This window comes from Sinocyclocheilus anshuiensis, unplaced genomic scaffold (genome assembly GCF_001515605.1).
Source record: "Sinocyclocheilus anshuiensis isolate Anshui unplaced genomic scaffold, SAMN03320099.WGS_v1.1 scaffold775, whole genome shotgun sequence".
Taxonomy (NCBI): Eukaryota; Metazoa; Chordata; class Actinopteri; order Cypriniformes; family Cyprinidae; genus Sinocyclocheilus; species Sinocyclocheilus anshuiensis.
The window spans coordinates 1,350,010-1,360,108 of NW_015552614.1; the positions used below are offsets into that span (position 1 = coordinate 1,350,010).

General features: G+C 36.3%; 1 protein-coding gene across 1 annotated transcript in view; it reads left to right on the top strand.

Annotated features, from left to right (window-relative positions):
* Positions 1-1,937: 1,937 nt before the first annotated feature.
* LOC107665932 (short transient receptor potential channel 5-like) overlaps positions 1,938-10,099 on the top strand; it is a 79,803-nt gene continuing 71,641 nt past the window's right edge. The window contains exon 1 of the mRNA XM_016456993.1: positions 1,938-2,095. The gene's annotated coding sequence lies outside the window, so the exon portion shown is untranslated. The remainder of the gene's footprint in view (positions 2,096-10,099) is intronic.

A 10,099-nucleotide genomic window follows, 5' to 3' on the forward strand; every position in this document is an offset into this window, starting at 1 on the left:
AGTCATCATCTTATTGAGTGTATTGCAAAGTCATTTTTCAACTTAACCACTAGTAAAACATATCCCTTTCTCCAAATTAAGTAATACTGCAGCAAACTGCAAAATGAATCTTGCAGAAATACAACTAAAAATAGACAGAAAAAAATCCTTGCATGTACTACAGAGCATAGTTTTCATAAAAAGAGTTGATGCAGAAAGTAGTTGGAGCTTAATATTTTGCATTTAGGTAACACATTTGTTTTTCAGTAATGCTAATTGCTATTGCTAATTATTTAGCATGTGTGGGTCACACTTTGCCTGGACCAAATCCAATCTGAAAACTTGAAATCACCACAGCTAAATATCAAAACAGCTAAATGTTTGGAGGAAAAAACGGGTGTAGAAACAATTTTCACTCAGAAATTGGTAGTAAATTTCACAATTACAGAACTAAAAAAAATAAATGAAAGTAGGAAAACTAGAAATAAAGTAGAAATAAACAAATGTTATACTGAACACTGTTTATATTAAAGGAATAGTTCACATCCAAAATGTAGATGAGTTTGTTTTTCAGTGGAACAGATTTGAAGAAATGTAGCAATACATCACTTGCTCACCAGAGGATGCTCTGCAGTGAATGGGTGCCATCAGAATGAGAGACCAAACAGCTGATAAAAACATCACAATAATCAAGTAATCCACAGACTCAAGTCCATCAATTAATGTCTTGTGAAGCAAAAAGCTGCTTGTTTGTAGGAAAGAAATCTATAATTAAGACATTTTAACTTGTATCCGTTGCTTTCGGCTTTTCAGCAACTTTGTTGGATTAACTGTTTCTTTAATTGAGTAAATTATCTTTTCACGTGTTGTTTCCGGCTAAAATACTAGTCCATAATCCATAATAACACTTCCTCCAGTGGAAAAAGTCTGTCCCCTGCTGTCCTCTCACATCCAAATCCACTGACATATTTGTTTAGAACTGTTTTCATTAGTAAACGGTGCTTGATCTGTTCATATTTCTCTCCTGATTCAGACGAGACGACTTTTTCACTGGAGAAAGCAATATTATGGATAGAAGACTATGGATAGTTTAATTACTAACATATTTGTAGTGTATGGCTTTAGATGTGAACACACAAGGACTACTTTTTGATGCTTATTTTGCACCTTGACAGCCCCTGGTCACTATTTGGTTTTGTGGAACGGAAAAAAGCAGGATAAACATTCTTCAAAACATCTTTTGTGTTCTACATAATGAAAAAAAGTCCAAATGGATTTGGAATGACTGCTGAATAAATGACGACAGAATTGTCATAGACGGGCCTGTAACAGAATAATTTCCATTGTTAGAAGAGATGGAATGTTGTAGCAAAATCATCTCTAACTCCAACATTTAAGAGTTAAATCACAAGAAGGAAACGCCCGTAAGGGTTAACCAATAAAAGAAAACTTGTAACAATTCTAAGGGTTGTGTGATGCCTCGAATCAAGCGCCACAGCAGCATCCCTCAGTCTGACACCATGACAACCGCAGCGCGCGAACGCTGGAATCTTTGCAGCTGCCGCGAAGCCCAATATGAAGACAAGATGCCGCCATACGAGCGCGAGACACACTTGTTCCTTTGAAATATTCCTCGCTCCGCACTCTTGGAAAAAGACGTCGAAGATTCGCAAAACCACCTGTATCTAGCGTCCGTTGGCAATGTGAGATAAACGGGCTTTCTGCTAGCTAAACCTTAATATTTATGTGGCGTAAGAACTGCGCTGGGTCGAATACACTGAAGCCGCGCGCATAGGAGCTACGAAATGCGCATTGGAGTCAGGAATGCTCCTCATGGCGTTTACGCGTGGAGAGCCCACTGGGGCGTGTGTGCTGTGCATGTTAATGCATGTGTGAGATAGTGAGAAAGGAAAATAGAGGAAAGACAAGAGGCTTGTATTTGCCGCACGCGTTCCACTGGCTCGACATGGGGACTATGAGGATCTCGTGAGGACGCCAATGATAAATAGTATTCCAGAATCCTCAGCCACATAAGAAGACCACGGAACACCCTCCTCAGAGACCCCTTGTTTGATAACGAGGGGCGATTAAATATCCACATAGTAAGGCGCATCAGGTAAGCGACGCCATTCGGGGATTCGTTACATTCGCATTGAAGTTCTAACCCGTCTTTTGTCGAGCATCATTTGATGCGTCGCAAAAGTCAAAGCGCTCAAGCGCCTTCGTACCTACATCTGCAGGTGTCAGTGCGTGCGTTTGGTCAACAAGAATGGACAAATCACACATCTAGCCATGAAACCTGGTCTGTAAAGTAAATGAAGCGTTTATGCAGATTTTAATGAATTGGGGAAGCTTCATGAGATTTGACAGCAAATATTGAGACCAATGATTCAGAGGATAAGAGTTACTACAACATTGATGTTCTGTTTTCTTAAAAGCTCTTCTAAGAACTTAAATATTTTGTTGTAATTGTGTATTGGGGTTTCATCATCTTAAATGATGCCGGTTACTGCATGGATGCTTAATGCTGCAGTGTTGGTTTGAGTTCAACTTAGAGATCACACCATATTGGTTTTTGATGACTATACCAATACAGATTATTTTTGATGTTTAAAGTGTCCAATAACCAATATGCAGAACAGATTTTTAATTATTATATTTTTGCTTTTTTTCTACAATAATTAATAATCTTAATACAACTACAAAATAATATTCATTCCGAATAATGTTATATTACTATGATGATTTATTCAAAGTTGTTTGCAATCTAGATGGTGGCAGATTTATTTTGATATTTGTTTAGGGCTGTCTGAATCTGAAACAATACACTTCTCACTTGAAAATGAATGGCTGTTATATAAAAGAGTCAAAAGTAATTATCCAAACTGTGTATTAAATAAGTTGCTGTACTTGTAAATATTGCTTTAGGCTGCTTCTTCATAGTGATCAATCAAATGGCATCATTTACTGATAGAGATCTAATAAGTTAGTAAATAAGACTCTAATAAGAGTGAATATCAGGAAAAATATTGGTCAAACTAATCATCAGTCTGTCTTATTATCGTATTGTCATTTATTCAAAATGCCAAATTATAATGGTCATGTAATTTTTTTTAATTTTTTTTTTACATGCATTAATGCATGTAAGACTTGCTAAGCAGGCACTGCTGGCTACAGGATAATTATTGATACCCGCTGCTCTCTGAGGACTGGAGATTGTGATCAAAGATTTATACAGTCGTTCCAGGCGCTGTTACTGTACGTGTGGAAACAGGTTGGGAAGTAGAGAGGGATTGTCCCAATAGATTGCTCAGCACCTCAAGGGAGCTGAGGGAAAAAAAGAAATTGGTGTGAACAACACTAAGTCTGAACAGTATAATGAAGTGTTTTTAATGCAGATTCTTAATGATTTGGGGAAGCTTAGTAATATTTCAAGGTCAATTGTCATCAACGATGCAAATGATAGTTGTTGCAACATTTATGTTCTGGTTAGTTAACTGGATCTAGACTTTATTATCATTAGTCATGATGGTCATTAGACTAATGGCGTGCATCTTGTGTCTTTGGGTTTCATCATCTTAAACAAGTCCTAATGCTGCAGTGTAGGTTTGAGTTCAACTTTTTAGACTAATGGTGTTGTAGACAACTATCATACTTTTTGGCATGAATTAAAGGAATAGTTCACCCAAAAATGAACATTTGCAGAACATTTACTTATCCTCAGGCCATCCAAAATGTACTGTAGATGAGTTTGTTTCTTCACCAGAACAGATTTGGAGAAATTTAGCATCACTTGCTCACCAATGGATCCTCTGGAGTGAATGGGTGCCATAAAAACATCACAATAATCCACAAGTAATCCACATGACTACAATCCATCAATTAACATATTGTGAAGCGAAAAGTTGTGTGTTTGTAAGACACAAATCAATCATTGAGGCATTTTAACGTTAAACTGTCACTTCTGTCCAAAATACGGGTCCATAATCCATAATAACTCTTCTCCAGTGATAAAGTCCATCCCCTGTTGTCCTCTCACATCAAACTCAACAGATATATTTGTTTAGAACTGTTTTGGACTGTTTTCACTTGTAAACAGGGCTTGATCTGTGCATATTTCTCTCCTGATTCAGACAAGATCACTTTTTCACTGGAGAAAGCAACATTACCGACAGAGGAAGATTAATCAAGTTAATCTTGATTGATTTGTTTATTAAAAACACGCAGCTTCTGGATTACTTGCATTACTTGTGGATTATTGTGATGTTTTTATTAGCTGTATGGCCTCTCATCCTGCCAGCACCCATTCAAACTCATCTACAACTTGGATGACCTGCGGGTGAGTCAATTTTATGCAAATTTTAATTTTTGGGTGAACTATTCCTTTAATGCATTTACACAAACTGTTCCAGTATAAATCCGTTTATACAGATAATATTAGGGATGTAACGATTAACTGCGAGCCGGTTGAAAATCGAGGAAACCAGGAAACGGTTTAAGCGCCACCTGCTGGCAGAAAGTGAATCTGCATCTCATTCAGCTTTGCTGCTTCATGCAGATATTTTTATTTATAGTTTCACAAAACTGAAGTCAAACCATTCTGTTTTTGCTTCAAATTTCGAAACTATACAATCTAATTTAGTTTAAAAACTGCTCATGTTGCATGTATGCAGCATCTTTGTTTGGATCATGATTAAAATGCAGTGGTTGCCTCTAATTTTAAAAGGAAAGAGCACCGACAAAGCCTTATTTTGTTTATATGAAGATATTTATTTTATTTGTGTTACTTATTTATTTGATTTGGGGCTTGTTTTAAAATTTCAATTTAGTTTTGTTATTTACATTTACATTATATTTAAATTTTGTAATTTAGCAGACGCTTTTATCCAATGCGATTTACAAATGAGGACAATAGAAGCAATCAAAACCAACAAAAGAGCAGTAATATGCAAGTGCTATATTCGTATATTATTATAGTATTATATTTCAATTTCACAAAGAAATGTGCAGCATTTTGTCCAAGCAATAATAAAAGGACACATTTAATTTATAATTTGTCTTAAATCTAATTTTGTTAAAAAAAAATTATAATAATCGTGAATCGAATCGAATCGTGAAATCAAAATTGCGAATCGAATCGAATCGTGAGTTGAGTGAATCGTTACATCCCTAGATAATATAAATGCGGAAATAAAGTTATTACATTAATGTTTTAAAAATGAAATAATTCATATAGAATAATAAAAATTATTAACAGAAAAAAGTAAGTAAACACAAAGATTATAAATTATGAAATCTAAACAATTTAAGGCTTCTCTGATGTTGCATTTCACTTAACCAAAAAAGGAGCACCAGAGCTGGATTGGATACTATGAGTCAGTGCCGTGGCATATTTTAGTACCATTTTATGCTGCAGATACAGTGTACAGTGTACAGAAACCTTAAGACTTAACGCTACACGATGATAAATTATATCTGTTCATCTCTGAGGGCTGAGGAGTGTGACCCCAGTTTATACACTCGTTCCAGGTGCTGTTTTGAGTGCAAACAAAAGGGAGGCAGCAGACAAGGTTTGTCTCAAATGAACTGTCCATGCTCATTGCTTCAAGGGAGCTCAGGAGGAGAAAATAAATTGGTGTGAGCAACACTATTAGGAGGTGTCCAAAAAAAAAAAATATTTACTGTATTATGTTTAGTTTGTTGGTCTATAAGAGATGCATTGAGTTTGTAAGCCAGGGTTTATTTGGACTAATGTCTCTGGGGATCAATTTAACCTTGTCCCCAGTTTTTCATCTCCAGGGTTGTAATGAAATTGCACAGGACCCATCAGGGTCCAACCTTTCAAGCCCTTGATTATAAGTGACTGACCTAGCCTCTCAAATAAGATTACACCGCTTAATGGTGCATTACATAAGACAAACAGATTTGGGACTTAGGCAAATACAGGTGTGTATTCACTGGCCCACACACAGATCTCCAAAAAAAGTGGATTGTCATGCTTTTCTCAGAATAATCATAAATTTCTTATTGTACAGTGCAGCTACAGTAGTGTACGTGATTTTAAGGACAGTAAAGAGTCCTTGAAGGAAAAGTCCTTATCCTGGATTTATCTTGCTTATTTTGTCACCTTGGCATCATTCAGGACAAGAAGATGATGGAATAGACTTATTGGTTACAAGTGAAGCACAGATTCTTCAAAATGTAAAGAGATTAAGACAGTTAAAAACTGTGAGAAAAAGAAGGAAAGAGATAAATACGGACAAAGGGAGATGGTCAGATTACTTTGTGAGAAGATAATAAATCTAATAGAATTGCAGGGTGTCTGGTGGCTTATGCTGTCTCGCTTTGTGGTGACTGAGTGTTTGAGACCAGCAGAAGTCACCTCCACTGAGGCCCAGACTCATACAAGCTGCTTATGCGGTTTACATCAAATCAGAGCCCATTACTGAAACTGCCAGTACTCTTTAGCAAGAATAATGTGCCATTATTGGAATGATTATTGGCTGAATGTACCTACTGTTTGGTCATTATAAAAATGCTTTGGATGCATTGATGGATGTGATTATTGTCACATTTATATCTAAAGTTGATTAATGATTGGTCCATGTGATTTCAAAATGGGTCCTTTTAAATGCCTCATGCTATCTTGCCTGCTTGGGAAAACATACATTGGTACTTTATTTACATTTATATAATGGCAATGTATGTATGTATGTATTTATTCATTTATTTACTCTTTGTTAATGCTCAAAAATTACTGACCTGTCCTATCTTAAGTGTTTCCATGCGCCATACTATGAGGACAAGATTTTATAAGTAGAAGCCCTCTGTGCTTAGATTGCATATGTAATTTTTTTTATCAAATTTTACTTAAATTATCCAAAAATGTCTAGGTTCTGATTTGTCTTTTTTCAGTTTTTAATTACAGTACTGCATAATTTAAAAGTTCTCTTAAACACAAATGCCAGGCACAAAGTCACACTTCACACTTCCAACTAGTGTTCATTTTGTCAGCTATTTTCATTTTAGTCTTAGTCCTGGGCTAAAATGTCCTTGTTAGTTTTTAGTTTTAGTTATCATATTTAGACAAACTTGTACTGTTTTTGTTTATTCAGTGAAATGTATGAGCATTTTAGTCAGGTTTTTTAGTCAATTAAATATTAGTCACATTTTCGTCATTCTGTATAATGGTTAAAGTAATAATAAAAAAAAATCTTAAAATTATAATCGTAATGAATTGTCATTTGAGAAATTTACTTTTGCATTTCAGGTATTGCACTTTCTTCAGTAAGCACACATCAATAGAATGTGGAAACATACATGGTGTATTTTACCCCATCTAGTGTACTGATTTATTATAGGCTTTTTATTTATAAATCGACACCAAAGACTTATGCAATCTCTCTGTCTACATTATGAAAACAACTAAAACAAACGAAAAATATTATAACAGTGAAATTCCTAGTAATTCCATAATTGCAATAGTCTATTTCTCTATTAAAACAACAGCGATTGAGTAAGTGTATTTATTATTACAAACAATATAGTGAGATCTCATGACGGAACACTGACCGGCTGAATGACGCTTTCATTTAGATCAGGGGTGCCCAAACTCGGTCCTGGAGGGCCGGTGTCCTCCTCCAGGACCGAGTTTGGGCACCCCTGATTTAGATCGTCTAGAAACTCCAGCTTGTTTGTTTTTCAGATCATCTGCGGCGTCGCTTCCGCAATTAGCGAGCGCGTGCGCATGGTTGCCAGATTGCTTAAAATAAGCAAAACACACCGGGCAGAAACTGTATGAATTTAACAGTTATTTAACATAACTCTGATTCGGGGATTAGAACTCTTTATATCTGGCAACCGCACTCATGAAAGCTCGCATAGTAGAGCAGTCTGCAATAACATTTTGTCTCCTTTTTTGACGAAAATAAAAAGAGGTTTTTGGTAACATTTTTATCTTTTTAAATACATTTTAGTCTCGTATTATTTCGTCAACGAAATTGCATGTTGATATAGTCTTAGTTATCGTTTATTGACCTTATTGTCATCTCGTCTTCGTCTCGTGTTAGTCATGGGAAAAAAGCTCTCAACGAACATTTTTCGTCATAGTCTTCGTTAACGAAATTAACACTACTTCCAACCAATGTGCAGTAAGAACAATATCCAATAAAAACTTAGTGCTTACTGTATATAAGGCATCATGTGCTCCAGATCCACAATCAATATGAAAAAGTATCAATAAAAGTTATAATGAAATTATAATATTTTACAAAAATGTGTGTGTGCTATGTTTTTTAAATGCTTATTAGAGTATCATGCTAATGTCTCCAGTGGGTCAGTATTGAGTCAAATCTCCCATGCGCTTCATGCGAGACAAGCTATTAGTATGGCTCATGGATTTGCCTTAGAGCGCTCCAAATCAGTCATGTTTGAGTTCCAATGCTGTTTAGGATGCTCCGTTAGAAGCTCGCTAGGTTGTGGAACAGAGCTTCAGACACACAAAACAGAAACTTTGATCCCATCTCACATTGATGACACATTCTTTAGACATGACAAGAGCATGGATTTGAAGTATCGCCTAAGTTCACGGAGAGGAGAGTAACTCAACGTGCCTGGCATATTAAACTCTCACACCGATGCTTTACATCACTGCCACACAGCATCTCCATATGTCACGGCAAACAGCTCTTAACCCTGAAAATGACTCACAAGATGAACTCGCTCATGGCTTATTCTCTCCCATAATTATCACCACTGCTGAATTAAAGAGCCTTTCCATAGACCAGCGAGTTTGTTGATGTGGATAAATAATAGATGATTGTGTTTGTGTGTGTGTGTGTGCATGTTACAAACGCAAGGGAGACTATGGGTTGTTAATTATCTATTAAACTAAAAGGTTAAACTGGAGATAGGCTGTTGGGAATACATTCAGGTATGACTTGAGGATTAATAAGAAAATAGTATCTGTTGTACAGAAGCACACGGATGTGACTGAATTTAGAGCAGGATTGGCTTTCCAGGATTCTTTGGATTTTGTTCATGCAGCCGACTAATGAAAAAATAATAAAGGATAGAAAGTTACGTATGGTATATGTATAACTTACCCTCACCACATAATAGTCAATAATAAGTGCCTCTAATGAGAGAAAACAACACATTTCAAAATTTCCAGGCGTTTCTGCCAGGAAAGTAGCTAGAAAAGAAAATCTTTGATCATATTTGAGCATGTAATGCAAAGCAGCTAGTACACAAAAAAATGTTTTGCCCCTTTCCTGCCTGTCAGATAAGCATTGGAGAAGCTAGATCTGGGCTTTTCATGTTTATATGTGAAGCATGCTGGGAAGAACAGCCATAGTCCTTCCAGTCTTTGCATTCTTTACACTAGACAAGGCAGAGATGTTTCCGTGCTTGTCTTTCGTAAGTTTGTTTTGGATCATGTGAGATTGCTGAGCTTAGCTCTTCATACAATTTTAAAGGCTTCCCAAACACCCTCATGGGTTTGCTCCTGGCTTTTTGACATGAGGGTGGAGCACACTGGTGGGTTTGCTAAAAGGAAAAGATATAATGGTGAGGCAAGCAGTCGCTTTGTATTATTAGAGAATCTGACGGGAGGAAACATTTCCTTCCTGTTAAATTTTCATAATACGTCTGCCCGTCAGTGTTCGTTAGGGTTTGTCGAATGAGTAATGGCAAAAGGACAGAGGTTTCCTCTAAATGTTAACTGTAGGGCTGCTAGGGCATGACAAATAGACCATGATGATAAGTTGCGACAGCAGAAAAATAACTAAAGCTAGAAATGGAAACTTTGTCAAAATAAAAAACTCAGTTGTTGTTAACAAACAATTTTTAAAAAAGTTTGATGTTCATTCAGTCCTTTACCAGGTTGTAGTTGCTAGACTGTTGTCAAGGTGTTCTGAGCCATTGTTAAGCACCGTACTAAAGTGATTTAGGTGTTTCCTTGAGCATTTTGAAGTGGTTGCCACGGTGGATAGATAGATAGATAGATAGATAGATAGATAGATAGACTTTTAAAAATGTTACAATTTCATATTCATCTTAGACGGGTGTCAGACTCTGTTCCGTGTTTTGTGGTTGTTTTCCTCATGTGCCTTCCTTTCAC